Here is a 15938-nt window from a genome sequence, read left to right as displayed (position 1 = left end):
AACATAAATTCATTTATCTATATAAACCTCCTCTGAGGGGTTATTATCCCCATTTTATGGATGGACAGTAAAGTCACAGGGTCATTAATGTCAAAAGTCTCCACTAATTTTGGGTGCCCAATTTGAGATACCCCTGGCCTGATTTTTCACAGAACTTTGTATGTTACAATACTTTGTTCAGAGCACTGCTCTCCCCCTTCTGCATTGCAGCCATGTTCCTTTCTCTTTCTCTATCTCCTACTTGCTGCCTGGGCAACACTTATAGCTCAGGAGAGACAATCTCCCTGCTTTGTGCTCCAGTGGCTGGCACTACAGTGGTCCCTGGTTGCTAAGGGGGTGCACTTCTCGGGAAAGTCCAGTTTAGCCGTGGGATGGACCATGCTCAGTCACTCTGTGGGGATGGGGCATCCAGTCACAAGTAGGAGATGTGAGGGACTTATGCCTGCCCAGTGAAGTCAGACTCTGGAGAATTTAGCTGCCTAACTCTAACAAGTCTCTACTGAGCATGTGCAGACTGAGATTTGCAGAGGCTCATAACTTGATCAAATATGGGTGGGTTTTCATGGGGATAGCAAAAGGGACATCCCTAATACCAGGGCATTCCTCCCAACCCCCCTTACCAAATTTCAAGCCCTTGCTCCAAAGTATGGAAGCACTAGAGATTGTCAACAAAACAACTGTAAGCTGCTTTTTCAATATATATGGGATAACAATGTATTTTTCCCTGCCTTTGGTCTGAGAAATATTTGAACAATTTTTACTGAAATTTCTCTCCTCACTCATAAATAAATAAATAAATCAACCTGAGGCAGACAATCATGGAAAATTTCAAATCAAATAGTCAAAGTTTGACTAAGAAGCAGCTGAAAACAGGGTCTTATAATGGTACATGTTGGGCAACCTTAATTATAGACATTGCTACCTGCACAGTCTATATAAATCATGAGTTGACATCAGAGACATTGATGATGATTAAACAAATGTAATTTCAGAGCTCTAGTTTCAATGGTCAAACAAGACAATAAATAAGATGAAGTTAGGAAACAGAGACCAAGTGATTAAGGATGGAAAAGGTTTACTTAGCTTCCTTGTAGGAAAGATGAACAACAGACATTTAACTACTATTATTGTTGTCTCCATGTCACCCACATAGTTATTTATCACTCCTCATAGTTGAAATGTTACTTTCTCCATTAACTTCCCTCACTTCCCCTGTCACATTTGAATTAATTCATTCCTAGCAATTTATTTATTTATCTTTGGCTGGGAACAGATTCTAATATGAAGTGAGAACACGATGATGATCTGTCCAATGAGGAGATATAGATCTTTCTAGAAATACTGCACTGTAACTATCTCAGTGGGAATTATATACCCTTAAACTGTATTAGTTATACCTGTAAGGCTAAAACCTGCTCCGAGATATACCACTGAAAGGGCTGCCTGTCCCACAGTGCAATGAGAGCCAACGGGAAGACTTACATTGACTTCAGTGGGCTTAGATCAGGCCATAAATTTGGAGTGACTATATTTGTCACTAAGGGATTTATACCCATGAAAGAGAGAGCAGGATCTCTCTCCTTATTTCCTAGTACTTGTGATCTGTATCTGTTTCTGATTAACGGTAATCGAGTAAACAGATTAACAGTTGTTATATAACATCCACCTCTTTTGGCAAGTAGTTGATTCAGTACTCTGTTACTCCAATTTTATGCTGGTATAACATCACTGATTGCGAAAGCAGGATTGGGGCCTCAGCTTCCAAAGGACGACAGGTTTACTGTGGTAGACTATTTCATTTTTATTCCTCAATAACCTTATTCCTAACGGCATGCACATTGTTATTCTTGCTTTATTTATTTAAAAAAAAAAAGCCATTCAGAGATGTTTGACTCAGAAATCATCCGAACAAAATGTAAATTATTCCAGAGGGTCCATCTGCATAAATACACATTAATTCTCCTCTTAAATGTGTGGTAGAGTCTTTCCCCTGAGAAGGCTATGGAGCTGTGAAAATATGTAACAGTAATTAATTACTAACGAGGAATAGATTAATATGGCATGCTAAGAATAATAAAACAAATATATGTAACTAAGTGGTGTCTGCAGGGTAATGCAAATGGGAGAAGTATCAGACAGCTACAGTGTTGTATTTAATATCCCATCAAGAAGAAAGTGCAGTTTATTAGCTGAATGACATTTTTATATATAGCACAGCTATTTATTTATTTTCACTGCTCATATTTTAGACAAACAAAAACATCTTATTTCTTATTGCCCAAGAGAGCTGGCTTTATTGTTTCTGCAAAAAGCCATTTCCACTTTTAAGGATTGCTGTTGGACATATTCCAGAAGACTGTGCCTTGGTATTAAATATCATTGCCCTGTCTGTGTTTGTGTGTAAACTGAAGATGAGAATTTTGTTCCTGAAAATATCCTCCACGTACTGTACTTTGCCTTTTATCATTTAAAGCTTTTGCTCCAGTCTTATTGCACATCAACCATTCCCTGTGCAGTTGTTTATTTTAAAGTAAGCACAGTGGAGATTTATAAGCGAAATAGAGGTGGATTCTAGCTTGGTTTAACCTGAATATCAAAATTTACTAGCAGTTTCAAATAGAAATTAGCACTTGTAACATACAATGTCACATCCACATGCCTGAGTGAGTTACAGTACAGGGCATACCTGCTGCCGCTTTACCTTTCACGGCTGGAATAGACTTGTCAGTAAATAAAAGACAAGTAAAGAATCGTACAATAGGGTGCTCACAAATTGGTGTGATCATGAGCTGCCTGGATAAGGCATGGAGTGGAGTAAGAAGTGCAAGGTACCCTAATTTGGGGTGTAAACTAGCCCCATGCTGCCCTGCTGGGTCTACCAGCATCACTAGTTCATGCACTGAGGGTGGGGAGGAGAGAGCAAGCGCTGTAGGGGGTTACTCTGATGCAGAAGGGCAGAGGCAAGACACTGCATACCCCCATGCACCAGTCAGCATAGCTGAGCTATTGTGGAGAAGGAATCAATTGTGTTATGAAAAGAATTGATGCAGTTAATATCCCCCAAGAGTGAGAGGGAAGCAATGGGTGAATTGCCTCTCTGGGGTCCTTTATTCAGGACGGATTATAGGACAGCAATGCAGCCCTAAGGCATTATCTACCACAGAGGTAAAGCTCATTTGTGTGGGAGATGAGGGACCAGCCCAAGATTGTGGAACCATCTCCTATCAAATCTAAAACCTGCTGCAAACACCACCTCTTTCTCTTCCAAGTGCAAGACACATTCCTTCAACTTGCCTACACCAATAAAAATACAAAGCATGGCTTAAAAAAAATAAGCCGCATACAGTTCTCACCTGGGTGAGAAGAAGGGAGAAGGATGGAAGAATCCACACATGGCAGATATAGTCCAGTCACTCGGTGCAAAGTATTCATGGCATAAGAAATTGAACTGACTAGAATAGTGCTTGGAAACAGAAACCCCGAATTGCTGCAATTTGCTAATGAAATAAATCCAACTTTATTGATGCTCATAGCAGCCTGACCATTACTATTTCAGATTCAGGAGGCAGGGGCTTGTACTTATGGTGCTGACTGTTTGTGTTCACAAGTATTATTACACTACTCTTCTCACTTATTTTTCTTTGGATGGATGACTTTGAGAAAGCCCTAGCAATAGGCAATGCTGAAGCTGCATGAAGATGTTGTAAGCATCAAAGAGCATAACAAGAAAGGAATATTAATAAAAGAGATGAATGAAAATGATTATCTGTCCAGAAAATCATCCAAGAGTGAAGGGCTTCAGTTTTCTCTGGTCAGCCTGAACTGCTTTTGCTTCAAGCTCATGAGACCAGACCCCGTCACAAAATGGGTGGGAAATATGGAGGAACAGCTTTGCTAGTGATACCTTGGCATGTCCAATTCCAATCCTAACAAGTTCCAGGAAGTACAGAGCTGAGTAGAAATAAAAAAGGAATTGAATTAGTCACATTTTTTTGGACGTTCAGTTCATTTTGAGAGATGAGAGGTTAATCAGTTCTCATTTTTGCATGACTATGCATAAAGCGCAGACCTCATTCTGCATAGATGCAAATCCAGTATCTTTTCACCAGAACTCAAAGAACTAATTAAAAATAATAATAAAATATTATTTGAATAAAATATCTTTTCCTCCAAAAACATTTGAGATATAGACTTGTGCATTCATGTCTGAAGCACTGGAGTACTCTGAGCTCTTTAAAATGACCTGCTTTCTGCATTGCATGAGTGAGCAAGGTACACTGCCAGACAAGACGGTCTTAAAATCCTCTCCCTTCCAGAGGAATTGAAATCTACAGCCCTTGTCTTCCCTTTGTAGAGGCAAAACACCTGAAAACAGCAGGTACAGCATCATACTCTAGCTGCTAAAAAGTGAAAGCATTTCACTTTTTCCTACGCAGCATTTATTGGGAAGGTCTTTTAGAGAAGAATGAGATCCCATGGCACGATTTCGCTCCTGGTTTATGAACTGTCTGCACTTTTTAGCATATGGCCATGTGTTTATTTGCTTTTGCTTATGGCACAAAATCAAAGAGGCTAGCAATGCGGGGTGGGGGTGGGGGGTGGGAATGTATTAGGTCACCTGGCTTATCCTCTTGCCAGTGAAGAATTGTTCACTACAGTATATTTTTAGTGCTTTTGTTTCCAACTTAGCCTTTAGTGGCTCATATAACTGGGGCTTTTACCTTGTTCAAGTTGTGTGTCTATAAACTGGTGACAGATTGTAATGGGCATTAGTTCTGATTATTTGGAGTCAAATTTATGCTCTTGAGTGACATGTACACAATAAGAACAGGAATTTGTATGCATTAATCACATATTTTCATAATTAAATATATAATTGTGCTTCCAAATGCTTCTTTGCAATTGCAATTATTCACTTTCTCTATAAAAGCCAAGATAGTTAATCATAGTTAACAAGCTTCTATATAATGTACCTTATGATCCATGGAAGCAGGGTGGCAGGTATTATTTTATCAATTAATTATTAATTATTATTATTATTTTTTATTATTTTAGTTTAGTTTGTGAAAAAAATATTCTGCTTACTTGTTTGCACATGTGTGACTATATAGCAGGCACATATGCTTGAGAATTTGGACTACGATGTCTTCTTAATAAAAAGACATAAGCTCAATTTTGGCCTTGTACCTTGCATAGTCATTTACATGTGGGCAAAATGGAAATGAGAGACCTTTCAAATTAGAAAGACTTTATACAGGTATCAGTGATTATACAAGGTACAAGGAAGTGGCAAATCATGGCCAACAGAATCCAAAGTCAGAGACATCTTTCAATACCTTGGAAAATAGCAGCTGTCACAATAAGCCCTACATTTTTAACAAGGAGAGTAATTAACCATTGGAGCAATTTACCAAGGTTCATGGTGGATTCTCCGTCACTGACAATTTTTAAATCAAGATTGGATGTTTTCTGAGAAGATCTGCTCTGGGAATTATTTTGAGGAAGTTTGATGGCCTGTGTTATACAGGAGCTCAGACTGGATGATCACAGTGTTCCCTTTTGGCCTCAGAATCTAGGAAACCTCACAATGTTTTCCTGACCCCTAAATTATAGTGGATTAGTGTAATTTACAGCATAATGCTTTGGTCACATTACCTTGTCTCTTGTTAATTTGCATATTGAGAAGCAGATAGAAGAAAATATAACATGATAAATTCAGCATCTCTCATAATAGAAGCAGACATGCCAAACCCACAGAAAAAAACACAGAAATTGGGCTTGTTTTTGGCTTAATTGGCTTGTGAGTTGCTTGTTGGCTAGTTTTTGGCTTGTAGCTTGTTGTAGCTTGTTGCTTCTTTTTTTTTAATTGGCTCCCGGCAAGCAGGGGCAAAGGCGGGGGGGGAAAGCAGGAGCAATGGGGGCAAAGAGTCAGGGGTGCACAGCAAGCTCATCACAGTCCCAGACTGCACGCCGGGGGGATCTAGACACATAGAGTGTTGAGATTCTTAGGGATTGGCTTGTTTTGGCCTTGTTTTGAAATGGGATTACCCTGATTTTTGGCTTATTGTGAAAGTCGGGGTGCTTATTTACCACATGAAAGTTGGCAACTGTGGAAACAAGGAGGCATTGAATGAATTTGAGATGCAGCAAATTTTAAACTGCTCAAAGGAAACACATTGTCAAACAATGCACAGTTAGATTGTGGAACTCATTGCCACAAAAGTGCTTTGCCAGTGGTTATGAAGAAATTGTTCCTGTGTCCAGGTTATGCCATAACTTCTTACTGCAACTTTTCTTGCACCTTTCTCTGAAACAGCTAGTACTGGCCACTGTCAGAGAGGATAATGGACTAGATGGATCACTGGTATGGCAACTCCTATAATGGCTTTATTTTCCTTTGTTGGAAAGTTTCCCTTCAGAATAGCGGTTCTTTTAAAAAAAAAAAAACTTTGTAATTTCTTACTCCTACTCTAGCCACTGTAATAACATCTAATGTCACGACTTGATTAATTCAATGAATTATAGCAGAACTGAAGCTGTCAAGAGGTTGCCATTGTGTCTAGATTGATATTCAATTATTTTTCATGTAAACCCCAATGATTTTAGTGTGCCTACTTTCTAAAGTTATTTATGAAACAAATTTCTTGGAGCCCATCACTGAAAGACCCACAGTAAGTACTGATGTGTTGAATGTCACACTACTTCACATATGGCACAGTAGCTATTAAAATGAGATGTTACAGAACTAATAGAATTTCAAATTGTGTCCCTAAAGAGGCAATGGGACTGATCTTACTCTTGTTGCTAGCTTTGCCTTTGACTTTACTCAGAATCAGGCTTTCATCATAAGGACTGTGTGTGACACAGAAGACTGGAAAGGCTGAGGTCCAGCAGTGTCTCAAGTCCTGTTGAATCACAATAAAATAATTATGGGGGATATGCCCACCAGATTCCAGCTGTTGATACCAAGTATCCCCAAATGTAGAGCCTAATTCCTATCCCTTACTTTAAGTAAGGGTTGCAGAATTGGACCTTATAAACTGTGGAATCCTCACTTATGTTATTGAGCACTTACACGAGTAGTCCCAATTCAGCAAGGTTCCACAATGAACCTTTAAGTATTTATTACCTTATACACCCTGAATGTCCATTGGTGGCCAAGGAATTATTCATTCTTCCTGAATCCAGAAGCTATATTTGCAAGAGGGACTTAGGGTTCCCTGCCACTTAATGGAATTCACAGCGCTGAGCTGGGCATTCAAGTTCGCTATATAATGCATGAGGAGAGTAAGGTACCTAAAAAGGGATTCACAGATGCCAGCAAGCTGAGAGGGAAGCCGCCTAAGCTAGCCAATAGAAAGCTCTCCCTGTAAAAGGGAGATAGGTGCCTAACTCTGGGGCAGAGGGGCCATACAATACATGAAGAGAATTAGGCACCTCAGAAAGGGATTTTCATAAGGTAGCAAGCTGAACAGAAAGCCATCTAAGCTAATTAAGTGTGAAATGGAGACAAAAGGTGCAAGACTTAGGCTCAGATCCTCACAGGTGCCTGACTAACAGGCTGGAGGGAAGCACTTTCCTCCATTTGGATTTCTCAGCCATGAAACCAGTCCTGGAGTTAGGTACCTAAACTAGTTCAGCCGTTTCTCAAAAAAAACAGGGAAAGTTATACCTCTCTCAATCCCATTGTAGCCGATAGCCCTGTAGTTAGAGCACTCATTGGACATGTAGGTGACCCACATTCAAATTCTTGCTCTGCCTGACTTGGAACAGGGCCTTGAACAGGGACACATCCCCGCGGAGTACCCCAACCACCAGGATATGGGTCCTCAGAATTCTCACTCCTGGCTGCCTCTTTGTGCTGAGCATGCCTATCACATTGGACCCGGAAGGAGATGTAGGGCTGGGAAACAGCTAGCTTCTGAATCCTGCCAGGGCTTAACCATGAGCTTGGATTTTGAACAGCAAGTTAGCTGTGGGGTGGTGTCAGTACTGAGGTGGTTGAACACCTGACTATTGGCAGAAATTAGGTGCCTACAGGGTTAGCTGGCAGCTGAGCAGTTTTAAGAATGTAGGTGGCACTTGAAGAGGTAGTTAGATTCCCAGGTGTCTTTGTCCATCTAGCCAAGAATCCTAGACTGGGTTGAGTTTCTCAGAATACTTCCAGGCTGCAGAAAACTCCCACCGCTGGAGGCCAGCTTTATAGCCCTGGCACCACCCCTTATTGTTGTTTTTTCTTTTTTCTCACCCAGCCTCTTTCACCTCTCCATACAATTTCAGTGGGAAGCTAGTGTGGCTTTCCTTGCAATACTGCATTCCTAGCACCAGATGGTGCTTTGCAAAGATATAAATAGCGGCACCTACAGTTCCCCCAACCCCCTCCTCACATGACCCAAAATGGATTCCAACACCAATTAGAAGCACCCTGGGTCTCTGCCAATATACTGCTCCAAGGTAAGAATGATAACCAATAACATGTTATTAAATTGAGCATTTCACAGATCTGCCCTTCAGCTGTGATAGATGTCTTCCTTGTTGTAAGGGGACTGTTGCCCCCTTACTAACATTCAGTGGGGGTGTTTTGGTTGGCTAGCTCCCAGTACTAAAAAGGGGGAAGGGTCGATGGGGAATCAGGACCCTGAGACTGACAGCCCCCAGGAACAATGGGGAGAGGCCAATGCTCCAGGTCAGCCTGAATGACAGGGCGGGCAGGCTAATCAGAGAGGCAGGAGGCCAGGGAGGTCCCCTCCTCAGTGTGAGCTGGATTTGCCTGGGTCAGACAGAGGGGAGCTGAGATAAGGAGAAAGCAGGGGCCTAAGCTAAGTTGGGGAGCAGAGCTGGGCCAGATCCAGAGGGGCCAGAAAAGCAGCCCAGAGAGAGCAGACCCTGTCCTGGGAGCAGAGCTACAGCCCCAAACCTAGGGACACAGCCCAGAGAGAGCAGACTTGCCCTGGGAGCAGAGCTGCAGCAACCAGAGCCAGAGGGGCCAGAAAAGCAGCCCAGGAAGCAGGTCAGTGCTGGGAGCAGAGTCACAGAAGCAGCCTGCAGAGCAGACCTGTCCTGGGAGCAGAGCTGCAGCAACCAGAGCCAGAGGGGCCAAAGAAGCAGCCCAGGGAGCTGGAGGCAGAGCAGCAGCAGCAGTGCAGAGACCGAGTGGTGGAGCTGGGGCTGGAGCAGTCTGGAGCTGGGTGCGGTGAGCAGCTGGGGAGAGCGAGGGGGACCCTGGGCAGCGGGCCCAGCACAGGGAGACGCCTCAGCCAAGAGGCTCTGCAGGCCAGGCTTGGATCGTAACCCTGACAGGGCGGGGGCGACACTGGGAAGAAGGGTCCTACCACTTAGAGCCTGAGAGCGTGTGGCCACCACCAGAGCGAGTGTCCAACCCACAGCACCCCTACAGCACAGCCAGGGCATGAGAAGAAGGCCTGGGACTTACAAGGAACAGACTGTGAACTGCCCGGACATTCCAGAGACACTGTTTGTGATGTTCCCTGCCACAGAGCGGGGTGATGTGTTTCCTTTAACCTTTCCCATTTTTCCTTTATTCTTTTTAAAATTAATTGTTGATTAAATAACTTACATTTGTTTTAAATTGCATGTAATGGTCAGTGGGTCAGAGAAGTGCCCAGTGCAGAGAGAGTACCCCAGAGTGGGGACTCCCTAGTCCCTGTCCTAGGTGACCACAGCAGGGTTGGGGGTCGAGCCCCCCAGGAATCCTAGGCCCAGCCTTGTTGGGGTTAGAGGACTCTGCCAGACAGGAGAGTGGAAGGGGAGTCCTCAAGGGCAGGGAGGCCACTGAGTAAAGGAAGTGGGAGCGAGGACTCAGATCCTTTCACTAGTCCACTTCACCGGGGTAGTACAGAAGCCAGGAAAGTTCCCCACATTAGCTGGACTATTCCCCCGCTTACATTGTGTTAGCCCGTCATGTTATTCACCATGCAGTGCCTTAAAGTCACGGCTAACTGCAAAGTAGACCACATGATGGCTTCTGCCTTGCATTATTTCATTCCTTTTTAAAAGCATGTGGGATCCAAATATACAAAATACAGTTATATGGTCCTACTGTATTTTCCATTGCATGCATCCGATGAAGCGAGCTGTAGCCCACGAAAGCTTATGCTCTAATAAATTTGTTAGTCTTTTTGGTGCCACAAGTACTCCTGTTCTTTTTTTAGTTATATGGTGCTACATGATGATATTGCTGTTGCCCAATAATGACTGGAGGGTTCGTTGCCATGTCCACTTGAGCCTTATCATATCTAGATGCTTTGAAAGTTTACTTTTGATAATCAGTTTAGAACACCATTTCAGAAGCAGTGGTTTGTGTATATTTTTAGTTAGCTTTACTTCTCAACAAAACATGATTGCAGCATGGAAGCAAGGTAATTAATACCCCTGGGTTCCTTGCTGAACTGCACATCACTGGTTTCTAGGAGTCTTTCTTGAATGTATTTAGCATGCCAGCTTAAAGCTTTTGCATCCTGGGGTCAATCTCTTTTTTTATATACTAATATATTATTTTAAAGGTTTTTCACAGGACATGGGGGACCCTAGAACTCACTTAATTGCGCCCCTCTTGTTTGTATCTGTTGCTATTCAATGTGTACATGCATGAAAATTTCTAATGGTCCAATTTTACCATTATTTTAATGACAGCATCTTTCTGAGTTACCTCTCTGTGTGTGTTTCAAGAGTTTGAGCAGTATAGAGCCATGCTTTGCCTTACTAGTCCTTCTTGGCATATTAGGGGACAGAACTGAGGACTGCTGAAGTCATTTGATCATTTGTAGTTAAAGGAGAATGATGTTTCATTTTATTCTTGCGGAGACATCTCATTATTCTGAAACTTTCAAGAAATATGTTAGAAAGCAGTGGTGAACTGTGTCTCCTTCATCAAAGGCCATCACAACCTGCTGAAAGGTGGATTAATTTAAGGATCTCTTTATCATTTAATGCAGGCTTGCATATGTTGACACTGTAAATATCACTTAGCCATTTTCACAGTCACAGAACACTTTCACAGTGCTTTATTAAATTTCAGATTTGGGCCTTTTTAAAAAGAAAAAACAACGGCAAAGATGCCAGGTGTATTTACTAGAGAGGAGCTTTGGTGAACACCCCACTGGAAAGTTTAGAGATGGCTAAGAATTTCATGACCCACCCCTTTCCAGGGTAGCGCTATAAACAGCCAAAATAAGATCCTGCATCTGAACCATGATTCTCAAGAAATATGCATTTGAACTTCATAGCCTTTGGCCCATTCACAAATGGAAGTCATCTGGGTTTCATTGTTACTTTTTAGTGATTTTGTTTCATATTGGTACTGTTAGCTTCGGACCTTGGTGCAAATGGGCATAGCTTAATTAACGTCAGAGTACTCTTGTACTTTAAAGTGCTGATACGCTCTATTGTCCCTTAATCAAGAGCATTTGTGTAGTGTGTGTATATGTTATATACAATATATAGTCATTGTTTCTGTAGATCATCTCTGAAGAATAGTAGTGATTGAGAGTAGAAAAACCATCCACCTTTATTTTCCACTTTAGCTGCATAATCAATAAAAATGTGTTAACTGTTCCATTTGCATGTTTTGTTAGTGTATATTTTTTACTGTAATTTGATAGAAATCATTCCATGCTGAGAAATGGTAATGAGCATTGATACAATCACAACTATTTTGCAAATTTAAATGTCAGTTTCATTTTTAATGTCTATTCTGTTGTCCGTTGTTGGTGGTGTGTGTGTTCTCTCTGCGTGCTGTGCTGGCTCTGGCCAGATAGCCCATACAGCAGTCTTTGATTGAACTGCCCAAGATGACCACAGACTCGGTTCAGTGGTGAAGGCACTCGGCCAGGTTTATTGTTAACGAAGCCCAGTTCTGGTGCCCTGGCTCAGTGGTTACAAGTGCACTAACACATATATGCTCATTACAATGGACCAGCTCAGTGAGCTGCGGGACTTTCTGCTCTCCCCCTCATCCAGAAAAAGACACCCCCTCTGTGACCCCTCTTTTATAGACTGATACAAACAGGTTACATATTGCCCCTCTGACATGGTTAGTTACCACCTTTTACCTTGTACATGTTGGTTCAATCAAAACATCTCTATCCATCAGCCTGTCACCCTGACCTTATCTTTAGGATGGGCCAGGGTGTCCTTGTATCATTTTTGAGGGGTCTGTTTACACCATAATCTGGTATCAGGGTGTTTTGGTACTCCTACCCTTCCGGAATCTGTTTATGTGAATACTTATGCCTAGGAGTACTTGTGTTTCTGCAAAGCCAGGCCTGTTCTTGCCAAGTTCATATATCGGACAGTGAACCTGCAAGCAGGCATCTGTCTGCTTTGTAACAGAACCTGACTTTTGCTCAGAGCCTGACTCTTGCTAACTTTGCTTTATATCAGCAGGGCCTGACTTTAGTTTGGGCCTTAGGCCTTGCACCAGGCCTCTTACACCAGGCCTCATGTCTCGGACTCTATCTTTCTACTACACCTATTTTATAACTAACTATACATGAGAATTTGGCAGTGACCTCATTTAAGGAATGAGAGAGGCTCAGGGCAACAACAGAAATGGGGTATAGGGTAGAATGGAAAATCCAATCTTGGATGAGGAGGGCTACATAGGGGAGAGGCTCCATGACTTTATCAAAGGTTATGAAGCTGAAGCAGGATTGTGTGGGGTAGGGAGGAACAAAGGGGGGGGAACATTCAGAGAATATTGCTGAAGCCTCATTAAGTCCATGTCATTCTACCCTGTTATGGATATGGGGATACCATTACAATCAAACCCATCATAAGTTCCCCACATGGAATCTGCTCCAGTGTCCACCTGGAGACAGTTTGGACCTGCTGAGCAACCACAACTCTAACTGATGTCTCAGGACTTTTGAAAGCAGGCCCAGCATCTCAGACTGGGCAACCAAAACGGAGGCACCACAAATCAGTGGCCACCTTTGAAAGCTGCGAATTTCTCATTTCCAGTGGAATAAAGTTTTAACTTCTAGCCCTGCATTGTTACCAGGGTCGTGCTGGCTGCCGGGAATGGCAAACCACTGCCACTGGGAGTTGTGGGCGGCCATGCCTGTGGATGGTCATTGTAAACAAACTGTCTCGCGGCCTGCCAGCGGACAACCAACGGGCTGCGTGCGGGTCGCAGGTTGCCACCACTGTTCTATGGTTTCTGAGGAGTAGCTTTCTGATCCTGGGACGTGCCTTGTTTGTCACAGTGGAGATTTGTAGTGATGAATATATTAAAAAAGTGTTTGTTTCCCTAAAATATTGAACTCAATTGCTGGAGGATTCTCTGCTCCTTGAAGTCTTTAAACTAAGATTTGAGGACTTCAATGGCACAGATATAGGTGTGAGGTTTGTTTTTTTTTGTAGGAGTGGTGGGTGAAATTCTGTGGCCTGCGTTGTGCAGGAGGTCAGACTAGATGATCATGATGGTCCCTTCTGACCTAAATATCTATGAATCTATGAAACTCTTATGGTATAGTATGTTTAATAAAGCAGCAACCTAAATAATTACCCTCCACTCACTCAGAAAGAAAAGGCCAACTTTGTTACTGTCTTGGGTCATCGTTTCCGGTGTTGCCAGTTCTCACAATTTTATCACAATTTTTGTGACATTTTGTGTGTTTCTTAAAGTAACCGCTGCTGGGATCAAAAGTTTGTGTGAAAATCTCAGTTTTCATTCATTTAAAAAAAAAAAGTTCTAGCCTTTGTGGTTGTGAAGAAAACATTAAAAACCTGCCTGGAGTGTAACCAGAGGCTCAAGAAACCAGAAGGCAAATAAAAAGAATCGAAATGTACTATTTTTAAAACTCTCATGATTTTTAAGACGATCTCCTGATTTGGGAGCCCGTAATCATGGAGTTGTCTGTACTGCTTTTCTGAAAAGCCTACTCCATCTAGGTCCAGTTCAGACAGGCTTCCATGCCTGCAGCTTCAGGGCAACCCTTCTTACAGGGCCAGTCTGGTTTATACTGGCTCTACCTGAGACAAATTGTAGGCCCTACCCCTTCCATTGCCCCCAGAAGCAAATACCAAGTCTGGATGTTTTTCCTGTTGCCTCCATTACCCCTAAATTGGACTGTAGTTTTTGTTTTATTTTGTTTTTGTTCCTCCCTGCCCTCTCTCTATAGTACAGCAGTTTAGAACCATGCTGGGGGACAGTCACTTAGTGGAACTTGAACTTCTCTATTGCAGCTATACGGGAGCCAGAGACTGGGGAAGGGTGCTGTAGGGGCAAGGTTGCAGAAGATTGGCAAGGAGCTAAGTGGTGGACTGAGTACGTGACTGGATGTAAGCGGAGGATGCAGGTAGTTTCAATGAACTTTGTCCAACAGACCCTGCCAAAAGATATTGTAGCATAGCTCAGCATATTTTTGCCTGTAAACAAGTCAGTTTATGTACTAAGCATAAATCGTACATATAAGAATGTAACCAGCTGTTGACCCCATGTAACTCCGAGATAAGCGCGGAGAATATAGCGCCGCAGAGGACTCTCCCCTTCCCCCCACCCCCCGGTCGGCGGGGTCTTGCCTGGTCAGCTGTCCCGAACATCGGAGTCCCCTGCAGCCCCTCAGCACGTCCTAGGGGCTCTCCGCGCAGATTGGAGCATAAGTTCTTTCTTCCTTCCTTCAATAAAGCATAGTTTACTATTCTTAGGCCTGAGTGTCCTCCTTTCGCTGATATCTCCCCCCCGCCCTTGCGGGCACAGGTGTAGTGTGTATTGCTATGAAACCCTGATGTCTGTGTGTAACCCCTTGGGGTTTAGAGAGCACGGCCCCTTTAAATCTTTTTCCTACTGGGGAGAGGGAACAGTGAGAGAAAGGAGGGAAACTTGGGGTGTGTCTCTGGAGCCTGGGGAGAGAAGGGCTATAGCAGGGAGGCCCTGAACAAAGTGAAGGAGAGAACCTGCCTGAAGCCTGGGAAGGACAGGGTGGCCGATCGGGGACACCCCAGGACAGGAGCCAGGAGGAGCACTGTGCCAGGGAGGAATTGCCCAAGAAGAACAGGCCGGAGCTGGACCCAGTATCACTGCTGCCCAGAGCTGCATGGGGCTGTGCGTACTGGGGCTTGTGACTCTGCACTGGGAATAAAGAGGGAGGCTGCTAGTTAGTTAAGTGGGGAGGTTGTCGCTCTGTACAGCTTTGCAGAGAGTGGCAGAAGAGGGCACCGGAGGGGTTTGCTGGGGAAAGTTCACTGGTGCCAAAGACGACCAGGAGCACCCAAGACTCAGCGCTGGACTGGAACTTTGCTCGGGACTCCTGAACTCTGTGTGCAGACACATTGCTCAGTGTCTGCCCTTTCAGACTGTGCTACCACTGGGCCTGTGGGGCCTTCGTTTGTATGCAACCCCGTTCTACTGCTCCCCCTATACTTCCCCTTGTTGTTTTTGTCCTCTCATCCATCTATAAATAAATATCTCCCTTTGTTATATTCATTGTACCTTTCCTGTGGGTGGGTGTGTTCACTCTGGGGGGTTTGGAACAGGTGCCCCTGCGGTGGAAGAAATTTTTCCTGCTGCATTCCTGCGCACGCCGTCTCTTGGCCAGAGCTGCCTGCAGAGCCTACTCCATCTTGGCCACGAGGGCGCTAAAGTTACATGTGTTTTCTGTGTAATGCGCTTTTTACATTTCCAAGAACTCTGCTTGCTGCTCAGATACTTGCTAGTGTGTTCTCAAAGATACTAGTCTCTTACAGGGAATTACACACACTTTGTGCTTTTCCGTGGAGACTTTTCTATTCATTTTTGTAATTTAAAATTAACCGCTTTAGGCTTTAAAGTTTATGGATGGTAGCCTAAGAATGAGTATTGTTATGTATAAATGCCTACTCTAGTGAATGGTGTATCAGTTTCTAGTACCCTGTAAAGAGATGCAGCTCTCTTCAGCTAAATCACCTTTATCTCAGGTGCTAAGACTCTGCTAAGA

At 43.3% G+C, this 15938-nt stretch overlaps 1 long non-coding RNA gene across 1 annotated transcript in view; it reads left to right on the top strand.

Annotated features, from left to right (window-relative positions):
* The first annotated feature begins 8368 nt into the window (after positions 1-8368).
* Positions 8369-15938, top strand: part of LOC122462769 — a 140850-nt gene continuing 133280 nt past the window's right edge. Inside the window, exon 1 of the long non-coding RNA XR_006285521.1 lies at positions 8369-8454. This is a non-coding gene — a long non-coding RNA (uncharacterized LOC122462769). The remainder of the gene's footprint in view (positions 8455-15938) is intronic.

Source organism: Chelonia mydas, chromosome 13 (assembly GCF_015237465.2).
Source record: "Chelonia mydas isolate rCheMyd1 chromosome 13, rCheMyd1.pri.v2, whole genome shotgun sequence".
Lineage (NCBI taxonomy): Eukaryota > Metazoa > Chordata > Testudines > Cheloniidae > Chelonia > Chelonia mydas.
The sequence above is the reverse complement of the archived record's forward strand: the minus strand, read 5'-3'. Positions and strand labels throughout refer to the sequence as shown.